Here is a 24,344-nt window from a genome sequence, read left to right on the forward strand (position 1 = left end):
ACCTATGACACATATGAACTGGTACATTTCCCATCTCAATTCATAATCTCATTAACATTAACATTACATGTAGTTATGTTGTAGCAGATAAAAAAACTCTCTTAGGTAGTGCAAACAACTGTGGCTGTATAATATGCCATTGTGTTTCTTCAGCCTCTGTCATGTCAATTGTAAATTGTACATTATTACACATCATGCATTTCATAACCTTTCAAGTTGATCACTTATTTGCTTCCCTCTATTCCAGGTCTGTGTATGTTTCATTTCCCGGTATACACAGTTGTGTATGTTGATCGATTGTCCCGATTGTCCCGATTGTCCCGATTGTCGCGATTGTCCCGTGCATAATACAGGTGTTCAGCACCCATATTATTGTCATCACTTGTGATGATGATAACTGTTGATTCTTTTCACAGAGTATGGTACTCTGCGCACCGTAGCCTCTGGCTCTCGGTCATCGTTGCAGAGTATCGTACTTTGCGTACACGAATCTGTTTGTTGTCTCTGCATACAAAAACGAAGAATACAAACGAAGTCCTGCGTCTGCGATGTTATGGCTCTGCCGCTGTGTTGTCCAGACATTTCTCTCACTTTCCCATGAGAGCACCCATGTTCTCGTCCCTCCAATGGTCGGTGTGCGGACGACACGGTGTGGCTCCGTCCACCTTGCTGTCCACTTGGCTCCGTCTCTGTAAACACCACATCTCCAACACGTTCTCTGCGGTGATAAACAAAGTCTTTTCGACAATTCAGTGTATTTCAAACAGTTTTCTTGTTTACAATTTTTTTTTTTTAGTAATTATTGATTCGGAATATTTGTTTACACGTACATCCCCCCTTTTGATAAATGGCTTTGCCCATTTGTCAAACTTCTACATAATTCTACATTTAAACAAAATTCAATAATCCAGATAGTTTACAACGTTCACTAATCCAGGAAGAGATGGAATTGCGTCTGTCTCTCCAACTCCGTAATGTCACCTCTTGACCTTTCACAGTTCAGTGGTCACATCCCTGGCTGAGCCCCCCCTTACACGGCGCTGGGCCCCTGTGTCTGTGTCTGTAATCCGACACTGCCAAACCTATCTGTTTTACCACCATTTGTTTTAAACTCCAAATGTTTCAAATTCTAAAAGTCTCAAACTCTAAATGTTTCAAACTCTAAATGTTTCAAACTCTAAATGTTTGGTCTCCACGTGTGCGCGCGTATGTATGTATGTATGTATGTATGTGCAATACAAATACATCAAACAATAATAATTATCTCAATAATTCCCCCGTTGAGCTGGCCTTACGGGTCAGTTCACAACTTAAAATTCTTCACATAATTAATAATTTCACATCTCCTCTGTTTGTGTGGCCTGCATAAAGTCACCCATCTAATGTAATATGTGCTAATCTTTTATATGTGCTTCAGGTGAGTTTCAAACTCAATCTCTCACACCTGCTCATGTGGTGCTTTACAAACATTGTGTATTAGTTTGTTCTAGCAAGTCTATATGTGTATAACCATCAAAATGATCCTAAACCTTCCCCTTGTACATAAGGCACATCATTTTATCAGTCTAACCATCTCTTGCCTCCGTCCTGAGTCCTATAATGTTTAAGTCCTATTATCACTGGTTTTCATAACTTCTATAACGTCTAAATTTAGATGATATTGTCTAATTTAAATCTATTCAATTCTTGATTGAATCTCAACAATCCTTCAGGTATTTACTTTAGAATGTCAAATTCTTTCCCTGTTAATTTTAACTTTTCCTATTACCCATCACGTCAACCCTCCCCCTGAGGTGGTGTTGCTGTTAATTGTCACTGTGATACGTAAAGATAACGGACATCTTGTCCATCCTGTCCTCTTGCTAATCTGCTTTCTCCCTTCTCCTGTGTTTTCCCAGTCTTTAGCTCGTCTGTTATCTTTGACTATCTGTCCCATATCCTCCCACCTGGCATTGTTTGCTTTAGTTAATGGCAGATGCCGTTTTTCCTGGGAGGACATTAGCAATGTTACGTTTTCACTCACGTCTACATCGCAATACGAGGTTCCCTCATGATAATACAGATTAGTCATTGTAATAATCTGCGGACCTAGTTTATTCACAGCTTCGTCGTAAGTCATGTCTGGTCCTGGTGTGGCTTTGTAACGCAACGTCATTTGTAACTGATCTCGCTTTCTAATGTCACGGGGGCTGGTTGTGTTTTCTTTTGCCAATGTCAACAGTGTGGTTACTATTTCTCCTGAGTCACCTGTAGGTAAATCTAGTGTCCATGAATAGTATGGCAATCCTGTCCGTTCTGTGACATATGCTCCGCTGATGGGTTCATGTAACGGGTGTTTCATAACGGTCATTGTCCCGTCTGTCAGAGGCACTATTGCCATTTCTAGTGCTGTTGTTAGGTCCCTTCCTAAAAGATTATGCGGACACTTTGAATCCATCACAGCTGTTGCTAAAATTTCTTCCCCTGTTTCTTCCCACCTAAATTTAGTAGGTACACTCAGTGGATTTCTTTTTGTTTGTCCATTTGCTGATATCATCTTTACTACAGCCTCCCCTGGTGCAGTCACACCTACACTGTCCGTTCTGCTCCTGTGTCGACTAAGAATATCAGTAATTTCCCATTTACCCATATCGTCACTTCAGGCCTGTGTTTATAGTTGACATATTCTAAATTTAAAAACATTTCTGTCTCTTCATCCCCCTCATTCTTTGTCTGTTTCTTGTCCAAGCCACCCTCCTTTGTCCTGCACTCACTTTTCCTATCTAGTCATGCCTCTTCCTCTTCTTCACTATCCTCCTCAGTTCTTCTCCTGTCCCTCTTTTTGTGGCATTTATTCGCCACATGTCCAGTTTTGTGACAGAGAAAACACTTTCCCAATTTCCAATCCTCCTCTCTTTGTTCCTCTCTTTTCTTATCTCTATATCCCCCTCTGTAACCTGTTTTTCCCCTTGCTCCCCTCTTTCCTACGCTTGTCTGGACGCATTCTTCTAATGGCACCATAACATACGCCTCTGTTAATTTACTTTTTTTCTGTTTTTCTTTTTCCACTGATTCTGCATGCACTGCTTGTTCTGTGAACTGTTCGAGTGTTCCTGTTGCCATATGTACATCATTTTTCTTCAGCCACCATTGGATTTGGGGCTTAAGTCCGTCCATTACTGCTCTTTTCAACTGCTGCTGATAAACGCTATCAGCAGCTGCGTCTTCTGGGATTCCACTGTTATCTTTAAATATCCCCGTAAGCCTGCATCTAAACTCTTGAACCGTTTCTCCATCCCCCTGTTTAGTTTGCGCTATCTTCAGGTAATCCGCCGGCCTCGTAAAATGTGCCCTTGCCCTGCCCCAAACTCCCCCTTCTGCTCCTTCTTGCACTCTGGCCATTATCGTAGCCCCATCCCCCGGTACATCATTATATGGTCTAGCTACTCCTGCATTAAACGGATCCCAATTCCCCTTTAATTGTATCCAATGAAGGCCCAGAAGTTGCATTAGGACCTGTTGTATTTCTGCCTCATTTAGTCTGTACTGTGTTATCAGGAGTGATAATTCATTAAGACATCTATCAATGTGTACATTTCGTTTCGTTACTCCTTCTAGAGCGGCCTTAACGTCACCTAAAGTCCATGACCTGTACACGTATGTCGTCCCTCCCGCCCCGTCTGGGACTTCAATTGCTGGATATGCCTCTGCTGTTGAATATTCCTCACAGTATCTTTGAGGTTTCTTTAAACTTTCACGATCCCGCAACACTCTGCTCGATCCTTCCTTAAATGGATCAGCCTGCACTAATTTTGCTCCCTCTGGGGCATAATCTACGGGAACACTTAACGTAGGTAGTGCTGGATACAATTTTGATACTGGCTTTGGGTAAGTATTATATGGAGGAGGACTTTGTTCTACCGGTAATTTTGCTTCCCAATTTTGAGCTCTTTTCTGTTGTCTAAAAGTTGACACACTCTCTTCGTCATGTGAATGTGCCTCTACTGCTTCCTGGATTTCCCCTGGTCCTGGTCCTGCCTCCTCCCCCGGCACCAGCAGTGGGGGTCGTCGCTGCGGCCAATTTTCCCCAATATTATCTTCTTTTCTAGCAACTGCAAAAATACCGGTTCTTTTTTCCAGTATTTCCTTTCTTTCTGCTCGTGATCTGGATTCTTTTAACCAGGCCTGAGCGGCTATTATCTGTTTTCCAGGGTTTTGTTTAGTTCTTCCCTTCATGCCATCATCAGTTATCAACCCTCCCATTAATCTTTCTGTCGCTTCTACTCCTAAAGTCCCATTAAACCCGTATTTCTTCCTCCATTTTTGCAGAAATTTTACAGTTTCTGGATTATACTTGCGCATCCATTCAGCATCTGTCAGATCCTCATCTCTTTTGACCTTTCTTTTGTCTTTTGGTCTTACAGTTTGGGGTGACAATTCTGGCTCCATCATTATTTGGTCTCGGTCGTCTGAGAGAGATGCTACTTGCTTTACAGTCACGGTTAATGTCAAGCTTCTAGAGAAATTCCTTATTAGATTTCTCCGGACATAAACGTGGTGTTTAAGATTCACCCGTGACTGCAAATTTTAGATCTCTCAGAATAACGCCTTGTGACCCTTGTATAATTAATTGTGATTCACACTTGTTAGTTAATCACTTATTAATCCTCATTCACACATTCACACTTCTCTCTTACTTACTTCGCTCGTGCACAGCGCTTACATTCAAACATATTTCCTCAGTAATATTAAACTGGGTATTTCCTCAGTAATACCTAAACTGCGTATTTCCTCAGTAATATGAAACTGGGTATTTCCTCAGTAATACCTAACTGCCTAAAATATTTCCTCAGTAATATTAAACTGGGTATTTCCTCAGTAATACCTAAACTGCATATTTCCTCAGTAATATGAAACTGGGTATTTCCTCAGTAATACCTAACTGCCTAAAATATTTCCTCAGTAATATGAAACTGGGTATTTCCTCAGTAATACCTAACTGCCTAAAATATTTCCTCAGTAATATGAAACTGGGTATTTCCTCAGTAATACCTAAACTGCGTATTTCCTCAGTAATATGAAACTGGGTATTTCCTCAGTAATACCTAACTGCCTAAAATATTTCCTCAGTAATATTAAACTGGGTATTTCCTCAGTAATACCTAAACTGCATATTTCCTCAGTAATATGAAACTGGGTATTTCCTCAGTAATACCTAACTGCCTAAAATATTTCCTCAGTAATATGAAACTGGGTATTTCCTCAGTAATACCTAACTGCCTAAAATATTTCCTCAGTAATATGAAACTGGGTATTTCCTCAGTAATACCTAACTGCGCATAAAAGCATACAATATTTTTCCAGTAAATATCAAACTAAATGCATAAAACGTTTTATGGCTAACTCTTTTTCACACGGGTAAAGTGGACTTCTTTTCAGCTGTGCACAGACTTCACCGATTCACCCGTCAATCTCCGCGAAGGGCAGCTGGTCGTCCGGCTCGATAGGACCACTAAAATGTCAAGAAATTACACATGAATCAATGCTATTACTTAACAGTCAGAGAACATAATTCAACTTAGAATATTAAACGACACAGAAACGTCAGTCTTTTGTGTGGCTTGCAAGGGAGAGGAAGGCTTAGCCGAGTCAAGATGTTGTAAGCAACCTGAACGACTTTCCAAAATCACTCTCAGCGTTCCTCCCTCTTACAAGTCATTTTATTAAAATCACACATAAAAAGGAGGCAGGTCACATTTCTCATTGGTCAGCTTCACATTAAGGCACTTGTCTTTTACGACTCTTTGGTATTATCTTTAGAGATAAAAACCTTGGTGAATGTTCTACCCATCTGGTCCCCAGGATGGGAGGAACATTCCTCACGGCTGCTTCTACAACATCTTCACACATGTTATTAGAAAAACATGCCTTTCCCTCCCCCCAGGCTAATGATGCAGATAACTTTTAACACACAAATATAATCATATATTTACATTTTATCACAGTGGCGGACCCGCAAATATATGTCACAAATGGGAAAACAGCGAAATCTCTAAAATGACCACATTTTTACACTTCACACTTTAACCAACTCCTCCTAGGGCGATTGCCCCATCAAGTTCATATTTGGGGAAATCATCTACACCAGCATCAAAAGTTATCCATATTTTGATTTTAAGTGGTACGGTCTCTGTGCCGTGGAGCTGCAAATATACTGTCACAAATGGGAAAAACTCCAAATCCTTGAAATGTTCACATTTACGCTTCACACTTTAACAAACTCCTCCTAGTGCGTTTGGCCCACCGATCTCAAAATCGGTGTACCTCCTCTAGACAAGTGGGGCATCTAAAATTATTCAAATTTTATGGATAACATTTACGGTCTCTGTGCAGCTGAGCCGCAAACTTTTCGCAGAATTTGGACTATTTGGCCTTCAGAGTGGCCTATAAACAAGAGTTTTTCCAAATGACATGACATTTTGCACACAATTCTCATTTGCCATCCCCAAATTAAAAGTATGGGAGCCAAAGTCATATTTGGTAAAGCGTAGCCGTAGCGATGACAGAAACATCCCATGTTATCCCTATGGGGAAACCGCAAAATCTCTAAAATTACCACATTTTTACACTTCACACTTTAACAAACTCCTCCCTGGGCGATTACCCGATCAAGTTCATATTTGGGGAGAATCATCTACACAAGCGGGGCATCAAAAGTTATCCATATTTTGATTTTACGTACTAGGGTCTCTGTGCGGTAGAGCCGCAAATATATGTCACAAATGGGAAAAACGCCAAATCCTTGAAATGTTCACATTTATGCTTCACACTTTAATGAACTCCTCTGTGGGCAATAGCTCGATCAAGCTCATATTTTGGGAAAATAATCTACACAAGCGGGGCATCAAAACTTATCCATATTTTTATTCCAAGTGTCACGGTCTCTGTTCGCTGGAGCCGCACATTCGACCGACATTTGTGTTCATTTGCACTGGTTAAGCACAGCATTGTGCATGTCCAATGTGTCGCTGTCTTAGTTCTTAGACAATTGCAGTAGCGCCAACTCTGTAAAATGCAGAGAGCAGAGTCGGAAGGCCGGCGGCCCGCGAGGGCCGTTGGATGCCGCTTGCGGCTTTAATTTTACTTTTTTTTCCCCAAATTTGTGATTTTCATTTTTTTGCAGAATGTGCTAGTTGAAGTTATGAATAAGCCCCTGTGTGCTTCAGATAACACTTTTGGTTGTCTTAAACGTATACATTAAGCTGTTAAAAATGTGAAGTTTTCGGGTCTTTTTCCTGCTCTCCTGGGGGGCGTCACCTTTTTCTAGCCAACGTATTGTTTACATTTTCCACCAATCAGCTGTGATCCTCATGGCAGCTGCGTGCTCCGTGTTTTCTTCTCATTACTCCAGACCGTCTGCAGAGCACAGTCTTCAGAGCTTACATTTCCTGGACTACATTGCAACGGAACTGTTTACTCAGGTACACTTTTACTTTACTACTAAATTATTGCTTTAACGCTGTGTTTTAAGGCGGTCTCGTGATCACTTTAGAATCTTACTTGTCTGCTCCGGTGGAGCTAATGCTAAGCTAACATGTTGCCTCAGTGCACTCTGCAATACGGGCTTAATGTGACTACTTGCTGTTATCACCATGTTATCGGGTTATTTTTCGGCGTGGGTTGGCCCGTGGGTTGTGTGGGTCGTGCTTTGTGTCTGTTTTATGGTGCTAAACCGGCTGTTACCCCCACAGCCCGGAGCTAAACGCAGCTATTCGGAGCTAAGTTGTAAGCTAAACTTTGCTATGTTATCGGGTTATTTTTCGGCGTTTTGTCTGTACAAATTATATACTTATGTAGTATTTCTTGACCCGTGGGTCGTGCTTTGTGTCTGTTTTATGGTGCTAAACCGGCTGTTAGCGCCACAGCCTGGAGCTAAACGCAGCTATTCGGAGCTAAACTTTGCTATGTTATCGGGTTATTTTTCGGCGAGGGAAGAGAAAAAAACTACAACTCCCGATACCACTTCTGGTCACGTGGCTTACGTACGTCGCACGTCACGCACGCACTGCGTCACTCGAACCAATCACGCGCTTGCCTGGCCATTATCAGCTTCCTGTGTGTCTCTCTGTGCACGGTGTTGGGAGAGACAACAGGACGGCTGAACCAGGTAAGCTTTGCGACTAAAACACCCGCTTTTAATCACTTTAATGTGCGCCGGTTTTAAACTTGAGTGTATGTTTATGTTTTGGTGTGCTGTTCTGCAAGTGTTTTGCTTTAACGAGCAGTGTTATCTCAAGTGAGCTAGCTAGCATCGCTAGCCGAGGGCAGATGTCCCAATATCTCCGCGTTTTGCATCTTAAATACACCGCTAACGTCACAATGTGAACTGTTATCTGTGAAGCGTGTTATTCCCATATTACTGTTAACCCTAACCCTTTTTTCCCCTTTTCAGAATTGGCAAAGACACCCTGACTGACATGACCTGTCTCTACGTGAAGTCTGCTAAGGAGTGTGGTAAGTGTAAAACATTATTTTGGTGATTTTCATGTTTTAATGATTAGAGTATAATTAACCATAAGCAACATCTGTTTTTCAGGTGAGCCTGCAGTTTGTACATCAAGCTTCAGATCACTGTGGAAACAGCTTCTCCCACACATCAGAAGCTGCAGGCCACGCACAGATCTCTACAACAGAATCTAATGTGCTGTCTTTCGGACCCTCACCGCCAGCAAGCAAAGACATCAGGATGCATTACAGCTTTGACTTTGCACAGCAGGTACTAATAATAGTGCAAATGCAGAATAGCAATTATAGAGACATATACGTCTTAATCAAATGTCATATGTATTAATCTAATCTCCTTTCTCTCTCTGTCTACTACAGATACACTCTCCGTCCAACCCTCTGCAGCCGGGGCCAAGCTTCACTACACAATGGACATCCACTTCCTCATTGCTGGCCACACCAAATTCTCCCCTGATTGCGGCTTTGGACTTATCAAGCGAGCATACATGAAGACCAGGGTTGACACTTTGGAAGACATCGCTGAGGTTAGTTTATGTTATTTGACTACTGTAATGTGTAAACATTAGCCTGGCAAAACTTCAGTGCTGCTCTCTGCTTAAGATATGTTTCTTCTGTTCTCATTTTTTTACATTGTCGCCCTTGTCATCAGGGAGTGGAAAACAGCTCTCCTGAGTCTCACCTCAATATCCCACAGCTTGTTGGAACGGCGGATGGCAAAGTGTTTGTCAAGAACTTGGACTGGCAGAAGCATCTGAGTCCCTTCTTCAGACGGCTTCCAAAGATCAAGAGTTATCAGCACTTCAGGTATTTATATTGAAACTCTCACATTGTGTTAAAAAAATAAATAGTTAATGAGTGTTTTATGTGAAATAATTAGCCATTTCTTAAATGTCCTGTTATTTGTTTACAGCTTTGATGCCAAGAGCCGAGAGTCACAGCACTGAAGAGTGCACAGACGAAGAAGAGGATGAGGATGTGATCTCTGATGTAATTGGACTCTGGTGGTGTACATATCATATCTATTATCTCATATCTCATATATTCAAAGCCATGGACCCGTTGCAGTTCGTATACCTGGCCCTGGCATCTGTTTATAAGAGTTCTTCTATTAAGAGTGTTTTTTAAACTTCCTATAAGTTACTGTCCTTTCCCCCTGTATCTACTGCGTTGTAACATTAAAGGCTATCTTATCTTATATTATCTTTTGTTGTTTGTGTTGCACTGAATCACCTGTGAATTATGTTTATCGACAAATGCAATGAACCCTATTCTGATTCTGATTCTTTGATTCTATTCAGGGCCTTTTGTAATCCAAGTATTTCCATTTGAATATAGTAACTTCTAATTCTGATTCAAGTCCAGTTCACATCAATAACAACACTCCTCTTCAGTCTTGAGTGACAGCTGTAGGGGGAGGGGCTGTCAGTGTGACAGGGGGGAGGGTTTATCTCAATGAGATGCAAATGAGCCCCGCCCCCTGTGACTCTGGGCTCACTCCGGTGAGAAACTTTGGAAGCTGTTTTCTCAGTGAATGGGTTTGAGAGTTGTATACATTCAAATGACCACAACTTACTCAAATATGATCAGATCTACATGAGTGAGACATCATTGGAAAGCTTTGAATTCACACTTTCAGAATCTGTGAATAACTCAAAATGTCTGCGGGTAGACATGTAACTGGATTGGCCACGGTCAGTCACATTTTTGTACAAACTGTTATTTAGAATATGGACAGCAGAGGGAGCTGTCCTGCTACTTTTGTACATTTAGAGTATTTTATGCCCAAAAATATATATTCTGAAACTTGTAAAAAATTATGTAAAAATACCAGGTGCTGAAAGCAATTTTCAACACAATTTACCTGTTTTATGAAAAAACGAGTATTTATGCCCAAAAGAAACCCTGAAAAACATTGCTGTCCTGCTACTTTTGTACATTTTGAGCGAGTATTTTATGCCCCAAAAATATTTTGAAGCTTGTTAAAAGTATGTGTAACCCTCTTACCAACCGGCTTAAAATAAAGAGGTAATAATACGTTCCGATAGAACCCCTTTAAACTCAAATTTAACTAAAGCGTCAAAAGAGACATTCCAATGTATAAAACCATCTAGGTTAGAAGTATGATCCTCACTGTAGAAAACGATTTAAATCAGGCTTCCCAGAAGTGTTAATGTACAAAAAGACACACCGTAGTACTTATTAATTTATTGTATTAAACAAGAAAAGTATTTGTCTTTGATGCATTTGATGTTTGACACATTGCTCTGACACCATCTGCAGAGATGTCTGTCCATTGTTTTTCAGGGTTATGCTCAGGATGTGGGCGCCTTGACAAAGCGTCAGCGTCAATGTTTTGAACTCCTGATCTGTACTTGAGACTAAAATCATATGTAGACAAAGCCGCAAGCCAACGGTGACCTGTTGCATCCAATTTGGCCGACATCAACACATAGGTCAATGGATTGTTATCTGTTCGGACTTCAAACTTTGTGCCATACAGGTAATCATGTAGTTTGTCGACAACTGCCCACTTTAATGCTAGATACTCCAATTTATGAGCAGGGTTCGGATGGAGATAGACTACGACTGATGAAAGCGACTGGTCTTAGTCCATGGGCGAGCTAGCCAGGAGAAAAGATGGGCGCAGCAATCCACTCCCTCGACGTCCTCACGAAGGTGAGTGCAGATCTGCAGTGGTCACGCCGTCTCTCCCCCGACTGGGTCTGATATAAACAGCACAGACGCGATAGCCTCTTTAGCTTTAGCCTAGCTTAGCATTAGCTTAGCTCCGTCAGCTACATCCATGGCAAAATAGTACAAAACTCACCACCTTGAACACACACAAGACCTCCACGGTCCTCCGGCGCAAGGGGAAGTTGACCAGGTCGATTGACACACAGCTCTAAGCAAGTTTAATAATTTTTAAGCGAGTTACAGTCCTCAGCAGCGCAGCGCAGCTCATCACTACATGCTCCTCGTGGCTTCTCTGTGAGTCTCTCTGTGTGCACCTGTTCTGCGCGTGCTCTGCGTCACGTTCGTGCGTGATAGACACGAGCGCAGAAAACCAAAATAAAAGCAGATATAACTTGAAAAAACTGTTAAGTTGAAACACAATGAATGAACATTTTAACCCAATGCAAAATGCATATTTAAAAAAATAATATTACAAATGCCCTATGCATTGTATAATGAAATGCAAAATTAAATATCCTGATAATTAAAACATCAGGTTATTACATATGTAAAAAATACCAGGTGCTGAAAGCATTTTTTGAAACAATTGAGTAGAAAAGAAAAAGAGTATTGTAAGCAAAAAACTAAACTAAACCTTGTTGTCCTGCTACTTTTGTACATTTGAGAGAGTATTTTATTCAAAAATACAAAGAGATGAACGCATTTTTCGAAACAAGAGTATTTTAAGCAAAAAACAAACAAAACATTGCTCTCCTGCTACTTTTGTACATATGAGAGAGTATTTTATGCAAAAGAAATATTTTGAAAATTTAAAAAAGTATGTAAAAATACCAGATGCTGAAAGCATTTTTTGAAACAATTGAGTGTAAAAGAAAAAATAGAGTATTTTAAGCAAAAAACTTGTTGTCCTGCTACTTTTGTACATTTTGAGCGAGCATTTTATGCCCCAAAAATATTTTGAAGCTTGTTAAAAGTATGTAAAAAATACCAGGTGCTGAAAGCATTTTTTAAACAATTGAGTGTAAAAATATATATATATAGAGAGAGTATTTTAGGCAAAAAATATATATATTTTGAAACTTGTAAAAAGTACGTAAAAATACCAGGTGCGGAAAGCATTTTTTGAAGCAATTGAGTGTAAAATAAAAAAAAAGAGTATATTAAGCAAAAACTAAGCAAAACATTGCTCTCCTGCTACTTTTGTACATTTTGAGAGAGTTTTTTAGGCCAAAAAATATATTCTGAAGCTTGGAAAAAAAGTATTTAAAAATACCAGATGCTGAAAGCAATTTTCAACACAATTTACCTGTTTTATATATATTTTTAAAAAGAGTATTTAAAATAAAACCTGAAAAACATTGCATTGTATTTTATGTAAAAATACCAGGCGTTGTCAGCATTTTTTGAAATGATTTACCTGTTTAAATATAAAAGGAAAAAAAGAGTATTTTATGCAAAACTAAAAACTTATTTTGACTAAACAAGTGGTGTCTATATGGTATTTTCTATGTATTTCATGGAAACAGAGTATTTTATGCCAAAACACATAGGAATAATAGAATAATATTCGGGCTAAAAGCGGGGAAATGGCCAAATGATAAAGAAAGCACAAAAGGTGTCTTGAAACATTGACTCTTACATTTGAGCAGGGTTTTCTTTAGGTTGAAAGATTCAAGTTGACAAGAAAAGCTTGTCTGTTCCTCCTGTGGTGGCAAAAATCTCTCGATAAGACAAAGAAGCAAGTTGTCTCGTTTCAAAAGTAAACTGTTTAAACTTGTGGCTGAACCAGAAAGAAACTCGTGTGGACTCATTCTCATGGAAGGCCGAGTCCACACGTCTGTCTCTTTTCTGCTCCCCAAAATGTGTGTTTCCCAAGTCCTCCCGTCCCACGTCTGTCCACTTCCTTAAATCACAGAAGGTCACATGACCACACACAGAAGTTCCCGGTCACTGGTCTCTCAGGTACAAAGGAACCAAGGAGCAAATGGGACATAAAAGAAACAGTGGTTTCAGGAAGGAGACAGTACAGAACATTTGCATTAATTCAATTCACATGTCTTGCTGGCTTTGTCCTAGTTTGAAACAGAACGTGGGACGTCCTAGTCACTCCAGGACGTCCGGACATGTACATGTCCAGGCCAAGAGGAGTCGTGTCCGGCTGTTGACCGTGTTAGAAATAAATCCAATTAAGATAGAATTTGAAAATTGAAAAGCAAAGGGCCAGATTATATTTTTCCACAACACTCCTGAGTGTCCAATGACGTAAACATAGATTACACCCTGAACACGCCCACAGTGAAGGTGTGTGAGAGCAGGTGTGTGAGAGCAGGTGCGTGAGAGCAGGTGCATGAGAGCAGGTGCCACCTGCGTGAGAGCAGGTGTATGAGAGCAAGTGCGTGAGAGCAGGTGCGTGAGAGCAGTGGTGTGTGAGAGCAGGTGCGTGAGAGCAGGTGTTACAGAGCAGGTGTTACAGAGCAGGTGTGTAAGAGCAGGTGTGTGAGAGCAAGTGCGTGAGAGCAGGTGCGTGAGAGCAGGTGTCACAGAGCAGGTGTGTGAGAGCAAGTGCGTGAGAGCAGGTGCGTGAGAGCAGGTGTATGAGAGCAAGTGCGTGAGAGCAGGTGCGTGAGAGCAGTGGTGTGTGAGAGCAGGTGCCACCTGCGTGAGAGCAGGTGTATGAGAGCAAGTGCGTGAGAGCAGGTGCGTGAGAGCAGTGGTGTGTGAGAGCAGGTGCCACCTGCGTGAGAGCAGGTGTATGAGAGCAAGTGCGTGAGAGCAGGTGCGTGAGAGCAGTGGTGTGTGAGAGCAGGTGTGTGAGAGCAGGGGTGTGTGAGAGCAGGTGCCACCTGCGTGAGAGCAGGTGTATGAGAGCAAGTGCGTGAGAGCAGGTGCTTGAGAGCAGTGGTGTGTGAGAGCAGGTGCCACCTGCGTGTGAGCAGGTGTATGAGAGCAAGTGCGTGAGAGCAGGTGCGTGAGAGCAGGTGTGTAAGAGCAGGTGTGTGAGAGCAGTGGTGTGTGAGAGCAGGTGTGTGAGAGCAGGTGCGTGAGAGCAGGTGTCACAGAGCAGGTGTGTAAGAGCAGGTGTGTGAGAGCAAGTGCGTGAGAGCAGGTGCGTGAGAGCAGGTGTCACAGAGCAGGTGTGTGAGAGCAGGTGTGTGAGAGCAGATATCAGAGAGCAGGTGCGTGAGAGCAGGTGCATGAGAGCAGGTGTGTGAGAGCAGGTGTGTGAGAGCAGGTGTGTGAGAGCAGGTGTGTGAGAGCAGGTGTGTGAGAGCAGGTGTCACAGAGCAGGTGTGTGAGAGCAGTGGTGTGTGAGAGCAGTGGTGTGTGAGAGCAGGTGTCAGAGAGCAGGTGTGTGAGAGCCGGTGTCAGAGAGCAGGTGTGTGAGAGCAGGTGTGTGAGAGCAGGTGTGTGAGAGCAGGTGTCACAGAGCAGGTGTGTGAGAGCAGGTGTGTGAGAGCAGTGGTGTGTGAGAGCAGGTGTCAGAGAGCAGTGGTGTGTGAGAGCAGGTGTCAGAGAGCAGGTGTGTGAGATCCGGTGTCAGAGAGCAGGTGTGTGAGATCCGGTGTCAGAGAGCAGGTGTGTGAGAGCAGGTGTGTGAGAGCAGTGGTGAGTGAGAGCAGGTGTGTGAGAGCAGGTGTGTGAGAGCAGTGGTGTGTGAGAGCAGTGGTGTGTGAGAGCAGTGGTGTGTGAGAGCAGGTGTGTGAGAGCAGGTGTGTGAGAGCAGGTGTGTGAGAGCAGGTGTGTGAGAGCAGTGGTGTGTGAGAGCAGGTGTGTGAGAGCAGTGGTGTGTGAGAGCAGGTGTGTGAGAGCAGTGGTGTGTGAGAGCAAGTGCGTGAGAGCAGGTGCGTGAGAGCAGTGGTGTGTGAGAGCAGGTGCCACCTGCGTGAGAGCAGGTGTATGAGAGCAAGTGCGTGAGAGCAGGTGTGTGAGAGCAGGTGTGTGAGAGCAGGGGTGTGTGAGAGCAGGTGCCACCTGCGTGAGAGCAGGTGTATGAGAGCAAGTGCGTGAGAGCAGGTGCTTGAGAGCAGTGGTGTGTGAGAGCAGGTGCCACCTGCGTGAGAGCAGGTGTATGAGAGCAAGTGCGTGAGAGCAGGTGCGTGAGAGCAGGTGTGTAAGAGCAGGTGTGTGAGAGCAGTGGTGTGTGAGAGCAGGTGTGTGAGAGCAGGTGCGTGAGAGCAGGTGTCACAGAGCAGGTGCGTAAGAGCAGGTGTGTGAGAGCAGATATCAGAGAGCAGGTGCGTGAGAGCAGGTGCGTGAGAGCAGGTGTGTGAGAGCAGGTGTGTGAGAGCAGGTGTGTGAGAGCAGGTGTGTGAGAGCAGGTGTGTGAGAGCAGGTGTGTGAGAGCAGGTGTGTGAGAGCAGGTGTGTGAGAGCAGGTGTGTGAGAGCAGGTGTCACAGAGCAGGTGTGTGAGAGCAGTGGTGTGTGAGAGCAGGTGTCAGAGAGCAGGTGTGTGAGAGCCGGTGTCAGAGAGCAGGTGTGTGAGAGCAGGTGTGTGAGAGCAGGTGTGTGAGAGCAGGTGTCACAGAGCAGGTGTGTGAGAGCAGTGGTGTGTGAGAGCAGGTGTCAGAGAGCAGGTGTGTGAGAGCAGGTGTCAGAGAGCAGGTGTGTGAGATCCGGTGTCAGAGAGCAGGTGTGTGAGAGCAGTGGTGTGTGAGAGCAGTGGTGAGTGAGAGCAGGTGTGTGAGAGCAGGTGTGTGAGAGCAGTGGTGTGTGAGAGCAGTGGTGTGTGAGAGCAGTGGTGTGTGAGAGCAGGTGTGTGAGAGCAGGTGTGTGAGAGCAGGTGTGTGAGAGCAGGTGTGTGAGAGCAGTGGTGTGTGAGAGCAGGTGTGTGAGAGCAGGTGTGTGAGAGCAGTGGTGTGTGAGAGCAGGTGTGTGAGAGCAGTGGTGTGTGAGAGCAGTGGTGTGTGAGAGCAGTGGTGTGTGAGAGCAGGTGTGTGAGAGCAGTGGTGTGTGAGAGCAGTGGTGTGTGAGAGCAGTGGTGTGTGAGAGCAGGTGTGTGTGAGAGCAGGTGTGTGAGAGCAGTGGTGTGTGAGAGCAAGTGTGTGAGAGCAGTGGTGTGTGAGAGCAGGTGTGTGAGAGCAGTGGTTTGCTGCATGGTTTAGATCGTTTTTTGGTGTTTAAAGGTTGTTTTTGATCATTTTGATTTTGTTTTTTCAGTTCTTTAGTTTGTTCCCCTCCCGGTACTACTTACTGGGTGTTTTTTGTTAATTTGGGCATGGCTCACCCCAGGACGGAGAACATGGCATCAGACACACCGCCGTCGAGCCTTCCTCCCTTTGTTACTGAAGTCAAGTGAGCCGTTGTTGGAGCTGTGGCTTGTGCCATATGTAATGATGCAAGAATGTGCATGTTTCTTTCTGTGATTACGTTCACTTGTAATGTGTGTGTCAATGACATGTTGTGACGTGAATAAAGAGCAAAATCATATTGACATCTTGGTGTAGTTAATATAATAATAAACAAGAGATAAATATAGGCCTAAAATAATAAGTCTAGTCTGATTATATAACTCATTATTGTCCACGTTGTAACTGCTTGTTTTCAGGGAACTCAGCGGTGAATCGAATAAGTTGATTGTGATACTGATGTTGAAATATGTGGTCATGAATGTTTGATTAGATCCAAAGAAAAGAAAAAACAGTCACTGACATTAAACCAGTTGTGTTGCGTGAAGAAAATGACATTTTCCCTCATAAGAAAGACAAATAGGGTAAATAGAGTCAGAGCAACAATGGGCCGCTCAGCATGTCTGAGTCCAAGTGGACTGTCATTAACATCTTCTGTTTAGCACAGTTATTAATGACTGATATATTCCATTTGGAGTTATAATCCCACAGACACTTGTTTGTAAGTCAACATTGATCATCAGGCTTTAGATTCCAACAAAATGAAACATTTCACTTCAAAACAACCAAAAACCCTAAAAAGGGTAATCCATAATAACTCCATAATAATAATAATAATAATAATAATAATAATAATAATAATAATAATAATAATAATAAATTAACAATAAATACAAACAAGATCCATGATCCAAACACAAATGTCAAATGTCTTTCAGGCAGAAATACTGGAATTACTGTCATTTAAAAGCAAATTCTAGCCATCACTACAATGAATAAAACACGTCTCAATAGCCTTGCCACACCTTGAGTGCTCCTGTCGGCCTCTTGCCACACCTTGAGTGCTCCTGTCGGCCTCTTGCCACACCTTGAGTGCTCCTGTCGGCCTCTTGCCACACCTTGAGTGCTCCTGTCGGCCTCTTGCCACACCTTGAGTGCTCCTGTCGGCCTCTTGCCACACCTTGAGTGCTCCTGTCGGCCTCTTGCCACACCTTGAGTGCTCCTGTCGGCCTCTTGCCACACCTTGAGTGCTCCTGTCGGCCTCTTGCCACACCTTGAGTGCTCCTGTCGGCCTCTTGCCACACCTTGAGTGCTCCTGTCGGCCTCTTGCCACACCTTGAGTGCTCCTGTCGGCCTCTTGCCACACCTTGAGTGCTCCTGTCGGCCTCTTGCCACACCTTGAGTGCTCCTGTCGGCCTCTTGCCACACCTTGAGTGCTCCTGTCGGCCTCTTGCCACACCTTGAGTGCTCCTGTCGGCCCTGCAGAACGCACTGGACTGACTTTGTGTCATCCAACTCTCCTATGCAACAACTATTCTGCAATAAAAACAGCACGATGTGAGAGATTATCATTAGCTACCATTTTTCTTTGTCTGTTTCTTATTATTTGGCCCGAGCGCCACAAGCTGGCGAGGGGCCTGACAGGTCCATAAGGCCGTGCCAGAAGGTAGCTCGCTTAGTCCACTTTTACCCAATACATTAAAATGAGGAGTAAGCTAGTATGCACCTCATTTTCCTCTGTCTGACTTCAATCTGGTAAGATCAGGATAAGTGAGGCTTTCATATTGTGAATCACTTCACCTTTTGTCATTTTGTAGTGAAGCACCACAGTTTAATAAGATATTTAGTTCAACTGTTTTACAGGTCGTATAGACACATTTGTAACAGTAACAATGGGTCAACTTTGTATGGAGTTACTTTGGTACTGAAAGAAAAGGAGACAAAGAACTTTATACTAGTCTTTTATTAACTACTTGATGCAAAGTGGTAATATAAATTACAAATCAGTACATTGATACTTTGAAAAGAATACATTGTTGGGAAGGTGAAAGAAAAGCAAAACAAATGGGCAATGTTTCTTAATTTGATTATTAAGTATTCCATGTACTTATAACTACTACAATTGACAGTTGTTGGCTGTTGTAGATGGGTTAGGGTACCCTAACCTAGTGGTCTTGTCTTTGTGTCCTGAAAAAGGAGGAAAAGGGTAATTAGTAAAACAGATTCTTTGGAAAAATCAGTTTCTTTGTAAATGTCATTAAATTAGTCATAGTTTGATGATCTGATCTTAGTCTGCCTTCTCCCCCTTCACCTGTCCGGCATGGTTGAACCTGCCAGGGGTGTAGACCCCTGCCCTTCTTAGCTCTTGGGATCATGAAAGTACAGCAAGGTGTCAGATCACGGATGGGCCCCCCTAAACCGAGCTGGATGACCACTGCTCTGGAGGATAAATGCATTTAGAAAGAAATAAATGTGACTAGTTTGAAAAGATGAATCTACAGTTAACCATGTCTCTACCACAGCATTACAGTTAGGCCGCCAATGCTGTGTGCATGAAGCCAAATCTGACACATGTCGAGCCAAACCATGGACATTCATGAAAAAGAAAGTCAGAACATGTGCCTCCAAGTGCCAGGGCAAACTTTGGACCATGAAGGGAGGCATGCTCTCAAGGCCGCTCTGATGCCATTGTTGCAATAAATGCCATCTTCTTTAAAGTCTTGAATAATCAGACCCTCTAAACTCCTAACACGACTAAGGGCCACATACGCCTGACCCGCCGTAGATACTTTCTTAAGAGACACTATGGCTTTATCGACGGTTACACCTTGTACTTTATGTACTGTACACGCCCACGCGAGTTTTAGAGGAAACTGCCGCCGCTTTTCGCCTCTTTTATTGGCCTGTTCCTCCTCTGGTTCTATGCGGGTAGAACCAGTCAGGTCTGCAGCGGTACGTGTTTGCCTCCTTCTCTGCGCACCTACACCATCGTCGTCAAATTTAACATATATTGCTAAAGGAGACAGCTTTTCCTGTGGATTTTCAACTATATGTGTAACAAAGCCACATACCCCATTTACTAGACCGTCGGCTAAATCTACATTTTTACACAGCCTAACGCCTGCATTTACCCCCAGGATTAAAGTCTCCTCCAAACTGGCTTGTTTGGACTAATGGAGATGTCCTTTCAGTTGTTTTAATTTCCCTGTCTTTTTGTCATACCCAAAATCTCGCGCACAGACTGGTATCGTCTCCTCGCATACTCGATTTAATACTTTGAAAGTATGATTTCACACAAACTGTTTTTTGGTGAAAATGTGCAACACGTCAGGATCTTCACTAGTTTCAAGACTTTGTAATAAAGCTCGATCGTCATCAAGCATGTGTGTTCCTCTTGAGCCGGTTTAGCAGCTCTGCAAGAGTCTTATCGCTTTGTCTCACTATTGTGCCGCAATTTTGAATAAATCTATTCCTAATCCTCTTCCTTGTACAGAGGATGACCCATGACTGGTGACAATTGAAAGAAATCCCTTACAACTATAATGGACAAATTTCCAAATGGAGAATGTACGTAAATATCTTTTTGTCGACCATAGATATTTCATCAATATTACAATTTGTAGATCAACGTATTTAGCACGCAATGTATTGAGCTTCTCCTCCCCCAGCGGTGTGTAGGGGAGGGAAATACTTGTACCGATACTAAATGTTGAATGGATAGTAGCCGCCTGTAAATTATATGCTGCTATCCCTGTCGGAGCCGTTAATAAAACGCTGACATTATCAGGACTCTGGCACGTAGGAGCCAATAACCGAGACGCCTCATATTGAATCGCTCTAATCAGGTGACTTTTCCCAGTGCCTGCTCCACCTGTAATAAAAACGTGTAATAGGTCAGGGTTCTTGCTTAAATGGCTGTATTTTTCTCACAAGGGAAAGACCCTCTTTACGACTCATGACATTTGCTTTCTCCACATGACCAATTTGCTGATTGCTCACGGCCAAGTCGGGAATGGGCTCTTGCTCATGCTCAGAGTTGACTCCCTGCATCATCTCTCTGTTCTCCTCCTTGCATCCTCTAAGACGTCATCACCGTCCATCTGCTCCTGGACCTCCTCCAGGTCCTCAGCCGCAAGTTCAAAGCAACGCCTATTTGAATCAACAATCGATTTAACTGTATGTAGGGACCTGTCACTCAAACGAACTTCACAGTTTTTATAAAATTCCTCAAACGTATCATACGGAGGCGGCTTAAGGTCAGCCTCAATGCGATATGGCAGGAATAACTGAAGGATACTTTGATGAAATAACTCTAACTTTAGTCTCATAAAACCGTGCATCATGAAAAACTGCAGGCTTGGTCCGTGTTCTCTTAATAATTGCACCCAAATGATTTTGTAACATAATAGATTTTTTTACATTTGTCAGACTGAGTAAGCGATACTCGGATAAGAATGTCACAATGCACATTAAAGGTCTCGTTATGTGGTCTACCCAAGTAACGATCAATAGTGTTTCTCATCCAAATATCGTCCGGCCTTTCCTCATCTATTTCCTCATCTATTTCCTCATCTACTTCCTCATCTATTTCCCTTATGGCTCTGCTCATGTGAACTATATTATCGCCTGTTGGAATGAATCCCTGTTACACCATAGACAGCTTCCTGCGCAGACCATCTCGATTATGAAGATGACTAACATTTTGCTCTAAGATTACCTTTAGAAGCCTATTTTGTGCACAACTTAAGAGCAAACACATTTCACTTCCAGACCAATAAATATATGAAATAATGTACACAACACAAGCCCACGCATCTATAACAAACTGGATGTCCATATTGGCATTCCAGCAAATGAATAACTTCTCGTTGTAATTATTAATCCAGACTTTGTCGAGTTCCCTGTCTGAAACTGTGTGTGTGTCCGCCTAAAACGCCGTACACACTGTGATAACCCAAAGGACGCAAACAATTCCTGAGCACTAAGAGACAGGTTATGTTCGTCAAGAACCCTAACCCTTCTTAAGCGCAGCCATAATAACTTCAGCTTGTTCCCTTGTAACAAGTGGGACAGATTCAGCTGTTTGATGAACGTACGCATCAATATTGGGCAGGGCAAAATAAAATAGCACACCTTTTTACCTTTACTACACGTTTGGAGTGACTTTTGGACTGCTGCTGCACCAAAGTAACTTTTTCCAATAGATGTGGGTTTGAGGGCCGTTTACAGGGGACTTATTTATCCACAAACGTAAAGACCTCCCGGTCAGAGTTTACCCCAAGTTTCAGAGCCTGGTCTATCCAATGAGACGGTGACAGTGTGGACTTGCCCTCTGCTGGAATTCTATGCAATAGAAATAATCTATGACTTTATTGATGGTTGAGCTGGTGACATAATAACTTTATGTAAAAATCTGTGCCAACGGGAGTCAAACATGCAAGCCGCGGTTACAGGGTGACGATGCAAAAGGTCACATCTCTCAGCCCAGTCCAAATCTGCACCCTCCGGGTCCAACCTTCCTGCTTTAAGAGTGTTTTCAAGAGGCTTGGCCACCGGAGATCTGCAGAACTAAAGGAGCAAAACCACCACGGAATACCGAGCTGACGAATGAATACAACAAAAAAAAGTGTGCCGACTGCAAGAAGGGCGGCGTTCCTCTTATAGGTGTCATAAAGCGATAACCGTTATCAAACTGTAGTAATTCCTGTAAAGCAGCAATACCATGACCGGAATGTCGCTTTTCGCAAAGCTATGGGCACACAACCTGCTCAACTTCCAACATGTATAATGCCACAAAGAAAAACTTAACATTTTCTGCAAACCTGCCATCCACATGCAATAGTCTGTTAACGAAATATCGGCACAAGGTTAAACGTGTTTTCCGAGGGGTATGAAATGTATCGCCTTCAAAGGGAAACTCTTTTGAAAAGCATTTAGCTTCATCTTCTTTATCCTTTAACAAACTTACCGGGCTGTTACCCTCAGCCGGAGCTAAATCTAAAACACCCTCAAAAAAGTTATCAAGAGCCTCCTGAGTTATATCAACAGGCATGAAGAATGTGTCCTGGTACATGCAGTGCCGCTGTCGATCATGGACAAGCTCATCATCTAATTCTTCTGCAGGATCCTGCTCCACCCAATTTACCATTACTTCAATAATGTCCGCTACGTTAACGTCTGCTCCCGTACCCTTAGCCGCTACGTTAACGTCTGCTCCCGTACCCTTAGCCGCTACGTTAACGTCTGCTCCCGTACCCTTAGCCGCTACGGTAACGTCTGCTCCAGTAACCTTAGCCGCTACGTTAACGTCTGCTCCCGTACCCTTAGCCGCTACGTTAACGTCCGCTCCCGTATCCTTAGCCGCTACGTGAACGTCTGCTCCCGTACCCTTAGCCGATACGTTAACGTCTGCTCCCGTACCCTTAGCCGCTACGTTAACGTCTGCTCCCGTACCCTTAGCCGCTACGTTAACGTCTGCTCCAGTACCCTTAGCCGCTACGTTAACGTCTGCTCCCGTACCCTTAGCCGCTACGTTAACGTCTGCTCCCGTACCCTTAGCCGCTACGTTAACGTCTGCTCCCGTACCCTTAGCCGCTACGTTAACGTCTGCTCCCGTACCCTTAGCCGCTACGTTAACGTCTGCTCCCGTACCCTTAGCCGCTACGTTAACGTCTGCTCCAGTACCCTTAGCCGCTACGTTAACGTCTGCTCCCGTACCCTTAGCCGCTACGTTAACGTCCGCTCCCGTACCCTTAGCCGCTACGTTAACGTCTGCTCCCGTACCCTTAGCCGCTACGTTAACGTCTGCTCCAGTACCCTTAGCCGCTACGTTAACGTCTGCTCCCGTACCCTTAGCCGCTACGTTAACGTCCGCTCCCGTACCCTTAGCCGCTACGTTAACGTCCGCTCCCGTACCCTTAGCCGCTACGTTAACGTCTGCTCCCGTACCCTTAGCCGCTACGTTAACGTCTGCTCCTGTACCCTTAGCCGCTACGTTAACGTCCGATCCTGTACCCTTAGCCGCTACGTTAACGTCCGCTCCCGTACCCTTAGCCGCTACGTTAACGTCTGCTCCTGTACCCTTAACGTCTGCTCCTGTACCCTTAGCCGCTACGTTAACGTCTGCTCCCGTACCCTTAGCCGCTACGTTAACGTCTGCTCCTGTACCCTTAGCCGCTACGTTAACGTCTGCTCCTGTACCCTTAGCCGCTACGTTAACGTCCGATCCTGTACCCTTAGCCGCTACGTTAACGTCTGCTCCCGTACCCTTAGCCGCTACGTTAACGTCCGCTCCCGTACCCTTAGCCGATACGTTAACGTCTGCTCCCGTACCCTTAGCCGCTACGTTAACGTCTGCTCCTGTACCCTTAGCCGCTACGTTAACGTCCGATCCTGTACCCTTAGCCGCTACGTTAACGTCTGCTCCCGTACCCTTAGCCGCTACGTTAACGTCCGCTCCCGTACCCTTAGCCGCTACGTTAACGTCCGCTCCCGTACCCTTAGCCGATACGTTAACGTCTGCTCCCGTACCCTTAGCCGCTACGTTAACGTCTGCTCCTGTACCCTTAGCCGCTACGTTAACGTCCGATCCTGTACCCTTAGCCGCTACGTTAACGTCCGCTCCCGTACCCTTAGCCGCTACGTTAACGTCCGCTCCCGTACCCTTAGCCGCTACGTTAACGTCCGCTCCCGTACCCTTAGCCGATACGTTAACGTCTGCTCCCGTACCCTTAGCCGCTACGTTAACGTCTGCTCCTGTACCCTTAGCCGCTACGTTAACGTCCGCTCCCGTACCCTTAGCCGCTACGTTAACGTCTGCTCCTGTACCCTTAACGTCTGCTCCTGTACCCTTAGCCGCTACGTTAACGTCTGCTCCTGTACCCTTAGCCGCTACGTTAACGTCCGATCCTGTACCCTTAGCCGCTACGTTAACGTCCGCTCCCGTACCCTTAGCGTCTGCTCCCGTACCCTTAGCCGCTACGTTAACGTCTGCTCCCGTACCCTTAGCCGCTACGTTA

General features: G+C 44.1%; 2 pseudogenes; both read right to left on the reverse strand.

Moving 5' to 3' along the window:
- Window positions 1-19,798: 19,798 nt before the first annotated feature.
- Window positions 19,799-20,935, reverse strand: LOC140353209 (uncharacterized; annotated as a pseudogene).
- A 318-nt stretch (window positions 20,936-21,253) lies between these two features.
- LOC140353210 (uncharacterized) lies at window positions 21,254-22,487 on the reverse strand (annotated as a pseudogene).
- Between the last annotated feature and the right edge of the window lie 1,857 nt (window positions 22,488-24,344).

The sequence above is a fragment of the Eucyclogobius newberryi genome, unplaced genomic scaffold (assembly GCF_026437365.1).
Source record: "Eucyclogobius newberryi isolate DKJ021-1_F unplaced genomic scaffold, fEucNew1.0.hap1 SCAF_88, whole genome shotgun sequence".
NCBI classification, from domain to species: domain Eukaryota; kingdom Metazoa; phylum Chordata; class Actinopteri; order Gobiiformes; family Gobiidae; genus Eucyclogobius; species Eucyclogobius newberryi.